At 32.8% G+C, this 12,631-nt stretch overlaps 1 long non-coding RNA gene across 1 annotated transcript in view; it reads right to left on the bottom strand.

Moving 5' to 3' along the window:
• Positions 1 to 12,631, bottom strand: part of LOC128246728 (uncharacterized) — a 117,211-nt gene that overhangs the window by 85,077 nt on the left and 19,503 nt on the right. The window lies entirely within an intron of this gene.

Genomic DNA, 12,631 nt, shown 5'->3' with positions numbered 1-12,631 from the left:
CACGTGATGTTATCATGGTATTTTTCTTAGGTCAAATTATCCATGGACTGTTGTATATGTCCTTGTGGACTAGTGCTTTAGGCGTCCGTTTTTTTTAAAAAAAAATCATTGACTGAACCGTCCTGTGTTCTCACCTAACTAAAAACATTTTTTTTTTTACTTTAATTGTATTTTTTTCAGCAATTTCGGTATTATTGAGTAAAATAATGATAAAATAAGTGTTTTCAGATGTATTATCGGGAAAACTAATTTTTGGTCCAAAATCATGAACGAGTCCTTTTAAATATATGGTTCTCTTTGAATGTGTGCTGATACTGGTATGTACATGATTTGGATATGAAATACTGTCACTGGCACATATTAAAATGGTTCATGCAACTTATCTGCTTACAACATTTTCTGTCCTCGGATATTGAACTTTTTTCAGCTAACCTAAACACAAAACGTTCCAAGTAAACTATATGTTTGTTGCCTATTACCCATACATACATGCTCTGGATTGAAAATGACCACAAGATCCATGCCAGCAGAGCATACGGCACTCATGGGCCTCTTGTTTTATAGTCCTTTTATATATAAATTGATTTACGGTTTTTGTCTTGCGAACAAAACACAATTGTGCATATTAAAAACGTCGGTATTCAGGATTGGAAGAACCGACTGTCTCTCGTTTTCGTTTGCGCGAAACATACTAGATAAACTCAACATACAAAGAAACTTATTGCTATGTCCCTCATTCAATGTCATTATGATTATGCTTGTTCCATATGGTATCATGGTCTTACACAGGTCTTAAAAATAAACTTCAAACTACACAAAATAAGATTATTAGATTTGTACTCAATCTTGACTGTAGATCTTACATTGGAACTCGTCAATTTCAGTCTCTTAACTGGTTACCAGTTGATAAGAGAGTTAATCAAATTATTCTGTGCCATGTTTTTAAAGTAAAACATGGTTTGGCTCCATGTTATATGGGTGAACACTTTACATCTCAAGACAAAGTTCACTCCTATAGTACAAGACTTACAGAAAAGGGTGCCTTGAAAAAAGATTTGGGATTAAAGTCATTATGTTACATAGGTTGTAGTCTTTGGAACAAATTGCGTGCAAGTATCACCCAAATTGTTCATTCAGCAAATTTTAAGGTTGCTGTAAAGCGTCACATGCTTGATAATTTAGTATTGTGATTTTTCATTTTTAAATTTTGTGTGTAGGTGATTTTTTTATTAAAAATAATATTTTACAAGTACATTGATGGAGGATTTAAAAATTGTGGTTTTGTTTTAAGTCCATTTCCGCAAGTGCATAATGGTGCAAATCTTATTATGTAACTCTTATTATACTTATAATAATCTTTTAAATTTTATTAAATGTGCTTACATTAAATTGTGATATTTTTTCTAAACTCTGTGATATGCTTTGGATGTAAGTTATGGTATACTTGTGATAAAATACGAACAATATCCTTACTGTGATTCTTATTTAAAGCAATATGATTATATGCAAGTGCAGTCTTATTTTGTATACAAGTTAAAACTGCCTCTCTATGTCATGCTACCGACATTAAGGACCTCAATTGAAATAAGGGTTCTCTGTGACCCTTTTTTGAGTTATCCTTGGTGCTGGTGTGCAAGGCATGGACCAGTCATATTTGCATGTATTTAACATTTTTATATTTACTGTACATGTTGTTTTGATTGTCCATGTTATGTACTCATTATATCTATCTATGTAAATAATGTTTACAGAAAACGAACTGTATCCGGTCCTTGAGTCGTTGAATTATTACATTAATTGTATTATTCTGTTTTTATATTACATCTCAATGTGTCTTTAAAACATGTTACATTTCGTTTTGATTTCAAAGAAATATTTGACAACATATATATTTTGTATTGTTTTATTTATCTATTTATTTCATTTTGTTCTGGTGTTTACAATGATGCTTTCATTCTCAGACTTTATGAAGACACATTTTTAAACCTTACATTTGCTAAGGCGAGCTATGTCAGATGGCTGTCTTGGAATGACTGCATCGTACCCTTTAAATGCTAGCCCTGTTGCCGGCTTGATTCATTTGTTTGCATGTGATGTCTGTATCCGGTTGTTGAGTCCTTGAAATTAATTTATCAGTGTATATGTTATTTTTGAATTTATTCGACATTGTTTTTAAGTTGATGTTGGCTCTGATGAGGCTTATATTCTTTACTTTGTAATTATTGATAAATATTTGGACAAGTGTGAGGTTACGGCCATATAAACTAGTTTAAGGCCCGCGTAGACTACAGTCGTTTGAAGGGGATAAACTCCTGCTATGATGTCAGATGGCTGTAAAACGTATAACCTGAAAGTATTTCATTTTTCTTCAGATGTATCATAGGTGCCCCTCTTACAAACGATCTAGCAAAAAAACTTTGAATTACTGCAGCTTAACAATGTCAAAAAATCTCGGAAAGGCCCAAAGCATGAGTTCATTCCCTTCGAACGACAGTGGTGTAGAGTCGTGTTCCAGTGAACTCGAGTTTTACTGACTGTTCCAAGGCTTTATCATCTATTTGTAAAGCTATTTTGATGCGCATTTGATCTGTTTGTGGTGAATTCGATTACTTGGCTTGTCCCTGTAGTTTTGTAAAGTAGTAGTATTGTATGCATTACTTTGCTTGATTAACAACGCCATGTGTTATGTCTTTTATTCTTCGTTGTTTTATGTAATTGTACGCGCGCTGGACGTAAAAATAAATGTGTTTTGAATTGGATTGAGTTTTATTGATAGCCAATCGGAATACCTCTGCTTGCCTGTAACGACACCCATATTACAGGTCAGAGATCACTAAGTAAATTTACTAATTATTCTATATTCATTTGACCAATTTGTATGCAAGATAACACTGATTCTTCACGACCACTAACACTATATATGGGGAGAAAGCTCCACTTGTGTCTTAAACATTAAATAACGTCAATCCTAAGAAAAATAAAATTGGTTGAACGTAACCACTGTGTATTCGGTAAATTCACAATATACGGTGTACGAGGACAAACAATGCGGTGAAAATGTAAACATTTAAAAAGTCGATCAAGTATATCCAGCATGTTCAGCCTGTTTTTAAAGCAGAAACCATTCAGCTCCAAAACCTATAAATATGGAAGGTAGCCAATTGTCTGAGGGGGTAAAACCATGCTTTGATTATCTGTCAGTTAAAAAAATAAGGCATGAGTAGCCACTTCCGAATTGGTGTACTTTGTTTGCCCTACAGCGTTTTGCACAATATGTCATTACCTTGTTTGATTTTCATGATCAATTACAATAAGCTGGCCGCAGTTATTTAATGCGAAAGGCGTATAACTATGGGGCTACTACGGTGATATACCCCATGATAATCAGGAAAAGTTTACTAAAAAAATGACCATTTTACATGGAACTTTGGTTATGACAATAGTTTTGACTATGATACGAATACGAATACGTATAGTTTATTTCGTAATACAAGGCCTCCAGCCCCAAATACACACAATTCATTAAATACATATGATGACTTATCCACAATTTTCAATAGTCAATAAACTTTATAATTGATGGGCGCTCCAAACAGACAACTCCATGAAATTATAGTTTGATTATTTTTCTTCCTATCTGTAACATCGATGAAGCGACAGACGTTTTGCATTATAAGGAAGCAATGAGTACCATACACAAATGTTCTTACTGTTGAAAATCTGTAGCCTGAGCCTGTTTATATGATTGAAGTATGATGTAACCGGATGGAAAAAATAATAAGATTATCCTTAAATAATTAAGTAGAGTATCAGTAGGTGTAAAGAAATTTGTTTTTTTTCCACTACCCTGACCGACCCAATTTTTTCCTCCCGACCATACTCTATTTTTTTTTGCCGTAGTGTGGATTTTTTCCCCGTAATTTACTAAAAAAGTGCATTTTAGTGAACATGTTATAATTTGACCATTTTGTGTTTTTAAAACTCTTTCTACAAAAATGATATACCCTGATATTGGTCGGTTTGGAACAGAATCCCGGTTCTCAACAAAAAAAATAGGAAAAATATGCCTACCTACCTACGCCATATTTTTTTGGAGATGTTAGTGAAGAAAAAAAAGAACTTCTCTTGGCCTTATCATCATGCCTTGTTTTTTATGATACTCCTTCGAACACTAAAGGCGGATTGTTCAGAACTTCATTTAAGTTAACAACGTTGCTACGAGTAACATCATTGTTATTAACTTTTAACTCTTTACAACTCTGAAAGATTTAAGACTACACTTGTGATATGAGAATACATAATTTGAATACAATAAATGATCGCCTCAAAACATATGTCACGTTTAAAGGTTAACAACAATGAAGTAAACAACATTGTTAACGTAAATAAAGTTCAAGACAATCTGTGCTTAGTGTTGAGATATAGCACGATTTGTCGATATAAAGAACTCAACTCCCAGTACATTATGTGGACAGTCAGATGGTCCAATTATTTCCATACTTTGAACAGAAAATACATTTTAACAAAAGAACATTCAGCTTTACTTTAAAGGGACTTGCTCATGTTTTATAAAATGCACTCTTTTTATGACGAAATAAAGTATGGCGAATCATAAGTAGTGTTAGCTAATATACTGACAGCTTGAATCCTACAATAAATAGTAATATATACTCAAATATTTTCTTTGAAGTCCAATATTTTGAATAGCGTTAGTAACGCGATTCTCAACAAAGGCTTGAAGGTTAAATTATTTTTCGGATCATGTATGAGTCCTTGTGGGCGAGCGGTTTGGGTGTCGATTTTCTAATATTTTCTTGACTGTACCGGCGTTGGTTTGCTCTCCATTACAACCAGTTTTTTATACTTTGATTGTACTTTTTTGCAATTTCGGTTTCAAAGATTTTTTTTATAATATTAGTGTTTTTAGATGTATTACCGTGGAAAAAATGGTCCAAAAACATACGCGAGTCCCATGATCATTTTTATCGCAATGTCACCATGTTAGAAGTCCAAGGTCGACCAGTGTCCAGGTTTGTCATTACAAGGTTTGATATTGTCAATCGATATACTCATATAATTTATTAACTAATGCAAACGATATTTATTTATACATCATGTGACTGTTATAATTCAAAGCATGTAATCATCCGAAGCTAGCCGGCATAATATATTATTCCATTATGAAATCTACTTACTTTTTTACAAACTCAAGTCCGACGTATGCTATCATAAAAATGTAGTGTATTTGCAATGTTACACAACTTAACATTAGTATGTATTATCATTATTATATTATTTCGAGCATTGCTTAAACAATTAGTGTGTGCATTTTCCTGATCATGTATATATATATATATATGTATGTACCATTGTAAATATTTGTAAATACATTTGTATTGTGTGTGTCCTCATCATCGTCGGATACCCCCTATACATACTACGCTATGCTTCGTTGTGTACCGTGGGCAATTTGGCTAAGAAAATATTGTAATCATGAATAATTAATGAGGCAGTTTTATTGGTTCCGCAAAGTACCAGATGCTTTACGGTTGAAAAAAGTCTGACGATAGCCGGATTTGAACCGGGTCCGTCGTCTCAAAACAATAGTGTACAAGACTATAATTCTAATGTTTTACAAGTGCCACCAGGCTGAAATACCCCCTGTACCAAACGCCCATGCTCGGCCAGGGGGAACGTATACCATATACGAACGAGCAGAATATGAGTGTGACCAATGGTCCTACTTGAAAGGAACGCCGTATTTGTCATGCTTTGAGAATGGTACATGGGCTAATCCAGACACTGAGTGCAACAAATACTGTACCCGTGTTTCTCTTCCCTATTTGCGAAATGGCGCCGAGAACAACACAGTTGACCTTTTCACCGACAACATGACAGCAAGCTACACGTGTTATAATTCGTCGTATATCACCGGAGGCTCCACAACGGTCCAGTGTTCCCCAAACGGAGATTGGGGAAATCTTTCGCTGGTTTGCTCGCTATATTGCACACATCTTGAGATACACAATGGCACCCTACTCGTGAGTGATATTGTTTTATTCTGTTAAGCAATCGCTCATAATCATGGGCGTAGTTTGGTTAAATATGATTTGTAGACCGATTTCTATGAGGGTTTTAGGATATGCACCAAGACTATTTTTAAGCAAGATTGAATGAGTTGCATTTTAGCGGCGTATACTTTCCAACTGATAAATATTTTTACAATACCCCAATGTCTTTACATTTTACTTCAGAATCTCAATTCATATTTTGGCATTTTTCTTTTTTTTCTTTAAAAAACTGACCGCGACCTTTACATAACCTGAAAAAAAGTTACGCCCCTGAAGATATAACATGCACATGAAATACTCCTCACAGAGTTGAATTAGACAATGGCCCGACTGCCATTAGTGTAAAACATATATGTTTAAAACTAGGTTTTATTTAAATCCAATTTATCTTAACAAACGCCTTCAAAAGGAGCTCTATAGATATGCGAAGATTGGTTGACTTGTCGTTATCAGATTAAACGTCATTGCTGAGATACTAACTGTTGTTCATCACTGACCAAAACATATGACCTTGACATTTGAGATGAGAAGCCTACTGATCTTTCATCTACTGACCTAAAATAGGTAGGGTTCATCTGCTGGTCACGATCAACCTGCCTACCAAGTTATGGCCTACGCGTTCTTAGGTTATTGATTGGAAACCGTTATTGAAACTCATAAAAAGTTGAGGCCGCCCTTTGTCATGCCTAGTAAAATAATGAAGCTTACTTAGTCACTCAATGCTAAACTCATTAATAATAATTGGGCCGATTGCTTTGTTCAAGTTAACAACGCGATAAACAACATCGTGATTAACAATCGGTCCATAGTCTCTATTGTATCGATGATAAAAAATACGATCACAAGTAAACAAGTAAAACATTATGTCAAGAAATTAAATAAAGACTAAAATGGTCTAGAAACGAAACATATCCCATGACGCAATGGAATCTACGTGGACGCACAAATAAATCACCTTTTATTGCTCTATTTCTGAAGAGTTCAATACAACACATTAAGCTGTCAGATAGAATATAAAGTTATATTGAGTTATTTATGAACGTAAAATAAACTAACATTGAACAAATATGCATCATTTATAATATGTGAACAATACAAACTGAGTAATATACGACAGGAATGGTTCACGCCATTGTTCTTCTTCAAGAGTAAAATGGTAGATAATATAACGAGCATTGAAGATCATTCATACACATAAAAACAAACAATGGCTATTTCTCTAAAACATAAAGCGCCGTCTAAACGTCGAACGGGTTACTGGAAATTTACAATTCTCTACTTGAAAATGCAAAATATATGACATGTATTGAAAATGATTTAAAAGAAATCATTCAATCAAATATAACTAGACAAACAAATAGGAATTATGTAAGGTTAAAACAAGAAATACTACTATCGATTTTTAAAAAGAATAGGGAGAGAATGAAACAAACATTGAATCAATTAGGAAAATAACTAAAACCAGATTAAAAAACAACAACAACACCTTTTAAAAAGATCAAGACGAAAGTCTATTAATAACCAATCGAAACATGGAAACAAAGATGAATGAGTTATCATAAATTAAAACTATCGGCACACAAATTCGCTCCAATGTTGATTTCATTGAGCAAGGTGAAAACATACGAAATATTTTTTCGGCTTAGAACAAATCAAGGCAAACTAGAAAATTTATAAACTCACTATATTATTACAAATACGTTTCCAAATTGTTTTGGACGGAAGCGATACAGTGAAACTATAATTGTCAAAATAATTAATCCATATTTTCTCATTGCCAAACTCTAGAAAGTTATATAAGATGTTTTCAAGCGACGTAAGTTGTCTGAAGTTCCAAGAACGCAGGTCGGAACGAGTAAGATAGGGGAGATTTTGTGTAATTGTCAAATAAAAATGATGATTAATACAATGTCATTTCGACTATGAAGCTTCATCTTGGAACAGTTAGGGAATGTAATAATGTATGTCACTTAGAACAAAGTTGTCAGATTTATTTATGGCTATGATTTTAGAACTTCCCTGAAAGTCTCCGATTTCAGTAATGTTAAATTGGATGGCTGAATATAGGAATTAGAATAAAGCAACTATGACTACCCCACGTAGATGGATGGATGGATGGATGGATGTGGATGAATGGATGGATGGATGGATGGATGGATGGTAATATCACCTAAAGTTATATCAAAGACTGTTTAGCAAAGAATTAGGGATAATATCTGTACTAAATCACAACATCATAAAAATACTTTGGAAGCATAATTATGTACGTTTCTAATTAGACTCAATGAAGTGGAGATACATGTATGTATAACACAGGATAACCCATTAAAATTATTCAATTTATTCCCAATGGGTTTAAAATTTCCTTATGACAAATATTATTATTTGCCAAGTTCTCAGATGTTGGTTGTTTAAGTTAGGTTTTCATATACAAATAAATAAATTACTCTGACTAGTTAAGGAATGATTAAATGTTTCAGATTGAGATTGAAAATCTTTTCACAGCTATAATGCCACGGACTCTAAAATCCATATGGTACATTAACATATTATGACCAAAAAAATCTTAGAACTGATATCCAAGCTTAGAATCTAAATGAATTACAATTAATAAAATATTATAGTACATAAACTGTTTTATAATAAATGCCCATCATACTTATATCACAATTTAACCAGTCTAGTTTCATCCACACATTCCCACAGCAGTAGATATAGTGCCGCAGGCTGACAGTTGTATTTCACATACTTTGTTATCAAGAAACAGTCTTCCAATAATCAAAGCGCTGATAGAGCTGCATGAACAGGGTTTTATACGGGTTTTCACCATTATGATTCACGATCATGTGTGTATTAATAATGTTGCATAGTGAATCTAAGAGTCCCCGTGTAAAACAACGACATGGGCCGCACCAGGTTTATTGAAGCATGATGGTAAATGAAAAAATAATATTTTAATGACAATAAAATTAATGTCGCTGTGTAAGAAGGCAAACAATAATGGAGAATGTAACCAATCCAAGCAGAACTCCATCATATGGTGTTACATATGAGTATATATATATACTAATTAAACTTTACTCATTAGAAAGAGTTTGCATATGTTTGCCTTGTAATTGTAAAACAACTTAAATATAACAGATTAAAGAGAAATAATTTCTTAATTAAAATGATGAAAATTTAAATAATTTATTTTAAACAATTGTAGATGAAACACCATAAATAGTCATTAAATCCTCGATATGTTCTCATATTATTTACACCAAACCAGCAAAAATAGAAATCGATTCATTTCAATAAAATTCCATTTTCAAAAATAAATGCACAAACATCCGTCTATACGTACACTATAAAAAGTGTATATATATATATATATATATATATATATATATATATATATATATATATATATATATATAAAATAAAGTTAGCTTAAAATCTTTAATTTCAAAACTTTTTTTTTCCTTCATTGTCTATATGGTCAGCAACTCTCTTCTATTTCTATATCGTCATGTAACTCGTCAGCACTTTAGTACGTGCCTGTCATGCGTGCGTTTGTTATTCCCACGTGGGTTGTCGCGTGATGTTTTTAGCAGGGAAACTGTGCGATCATTGAGATCAATGAGACCATTTTTGCTTTCTAGGTCACTCCAGGTTTTAAGGTTTTAAGATGAGAATACATTTGCAATTCCTAAGCGAGGGTGGGTCCAGGTTACCATATGTAGCAGTTTGATAGTTCAAACAACAAACACAGTGTTCTTCAATATCTCTATATTCAACATTATCGAATGTAGATATATTATCGGAGCGTCCTGAAAATATAAATATAAACAATCATAAAATAATGAATAATAACATGTGTATAAGTTAACATCGTAAACAGTCTAATATCTTATATGATTTAATCGTGCGCAGTGGCAGATTAAATTTAATGGCTCAAGCATATAAAACACACATAAAATACAAGCGATTACAACAACAACAACACAGTACATCATAAAAAAACATTGACATGGAACTTACTGATTTATGGAATCAAACACTCCTACTCCCTCGTACTCCCATGGTGACTTCTGTTACTCCATGCATGTTATCATCTGTAACCAAACCCACATATATTAGTATATGGAAGAGGCTAAAAGAATATCACGGAACTATTCTCGTTTTAAATACAAAATCTGCTGATGTCGTGAAAATACATGACAAAACTAAATAAATGCAGCTGAATGAAATAATGATCATTCCAATCCATTGCTAACCCAAGACAAACACAAAAGACTACAAATGCAAATCAATACTAACCATCAGAACATCAGATTCTAAGTAAAACAATCAAGTTTTCTAAAACAAAGTAAAACAAACATCTCTGTAGACTTCAACTGTGCACGACAATCAATCAAGCTTGAGATTTCCCGCTTCTTTTTTACAAAGGCAAGGGAGACAAATCTGATTAACTTACTGCATTATCTCATTACAGGATTATCTCTCTTCGACTGTAAATTCACTTGGCTTCATCATTGTGTCACGTGATTGAATGATGCGCTTTGAGTGGATAGTAATTCTTTGTTTACATTTCAATGTTCATTCATTTTTTGGCGCAGGGATACTACTTTAATGTTATCTTTATCTAAGTTCAACAGATTAAATGATTTAAATAGATATTGCGTTATGATTGCTTCTTGCTTTGTCAAATCTACATTGGTTATTGGAAACATAGCTTGCAATTTATATAGTCTGCACTTTCTCAAACTATATTTTTGGTGGTAAATCGGCAGGCGACATTTGTTACTATTAATAGGAATTTCATGTTGTGCGTGTCGAGTTTGTGGCTACACTGAACAGGGTTGAAAACAACCCTGTTCAAAAACTGAAACATAAGTATACTTTTAAAAAAGAAGAAGTGAAATCACATATAATTGTTCGCATGAAGTGTGCGTAATTGGCAGAGTTTATATTTTTATTTATGGTGATTCAGTTTATTTGATTTTGGCTTGCATATTTTTTCTCAGATTTGTCATATGTGTGTCATGCGCTTTTTTCCCAGTCAAAGGTGCAATGCTTTTAAAGAGGAATTTTGAATCTCATTCACTTCAATCATTCTCTACTTGTCAGAGTATGTTATTTATTTGACTAAAAAGCCTAAGATAAACAGCCAGCATCTCAGATATTAAAGTAGTTTTTTTTCTTCATCAAGACCCCATTTGAAATAAATCGAAACACTTTAATGAGTTACCCTCTGTTTTATTTATTTCTCACAAATTTGAGCTCTTTAGTAATGTATTTACTGAATATTTTTGTTGTTGTTGTTGTGATTAAGTATTGATATAATCCCTAATTCTGTGTTAAACAGTCTTTTATATAACTACATGTGATATTTTGTATAGAACTATGACATATATATATATATATATATATATATATATATATATATATATATATATATATATATATATATATATATATATATATATATATATATATATATGCACGAATTAATCAATATATCTAAAAATGTGTCAGTCATTCAACGTGTACTGTAGAATTGTTAAACAAGTCGAGGCACGAAGATCACCGGGTCAATCTCATTTATGGCTCTTAATCGTTGGAAACAATGATAATGATTAATTCCCTGGACAAATACACTTCATCCCTTATTCTGTAGGCTATTACTAATCTGGACAAATGTGCTTCACTTGTATTTTACACAGAAGGCGCCATGTAGAAATTGTCTGTAATACATCTTGAGTAGATAACTCTGAATAATTATCGTTCATATATTTTGTCAATTAAGACCACATCTGACTATCTATACATAATAATGTGTGCATGGAAGATATTGTTTATGTTAATGATGACTCGAAATGTTTAATGTTCGTAATGTCCATCTATATAATATCATAATGTTCTTTTGATGTTCGTGTGTATCATATCATCGATGTGTGTATATATATTGTTTTTATTCATCTGTATATATGTTAATCTGTTCACTTGTGGATCGGTAAAAAAGTATCTATCTATCAAATCTGACCCTCAGTGATGCAAATATATTTGTAGTCTGGAGTTCCTTCCCCTAACACTATCGTTATCGGGACGCACTGTATGGAATATCCGTAAGCAGGGCATTCGGAGCTCCTCGGCCATTTTTTCAAAAACAACCTCGGATGTATGCCGGTACATCTGTTGAAGTAGTCCGTATTTTTTTTAATAAAAGCATTAATTAAATGTAGTGTTTAAGAGTTTTATTCATTGATCTCAGTTTAAATTGATTGCCAGTGAAGTGTATTATTGCAAACATAATTACGATTCCCAAGAGTTAAGTCATAAATTTTAACTACTAAATAAGATTACTACGCGATCTATTTGCAGCGGACTTAAACGACCACTTTTTAAGTATGTAAACCGTCCATATACATCCGAGGTTGTTTTTGAAAAAATGGCCGAGGAGTTCCGAATGTAAGCAGGGAACCAGACTAATATATTTGTTCAAACTCCGCGCAGTGTTACTTCCCTTTGTAAACAGTACAGTATAAATCACTGCCACCACACGATTTTCATCCAAA

This window comes from Mya arenaria, chromosome 9, assembly GCF_026914265.1.
Source record: "Mya arenaria isolate MELC-2E11 chromosome 9, ASM2691426v1".
NCBI classification, from domain to species: domain Eukaryota; kingdom Metazoa; phylum Mollusca; class Bivalvia; order Myida; family Myidae; genus Mya; species Mya arenaria.
Note: the sequence above shows the minus strand (reverse complement) of the source record. Positions and strands in the feature narration are given on the sequence as shown.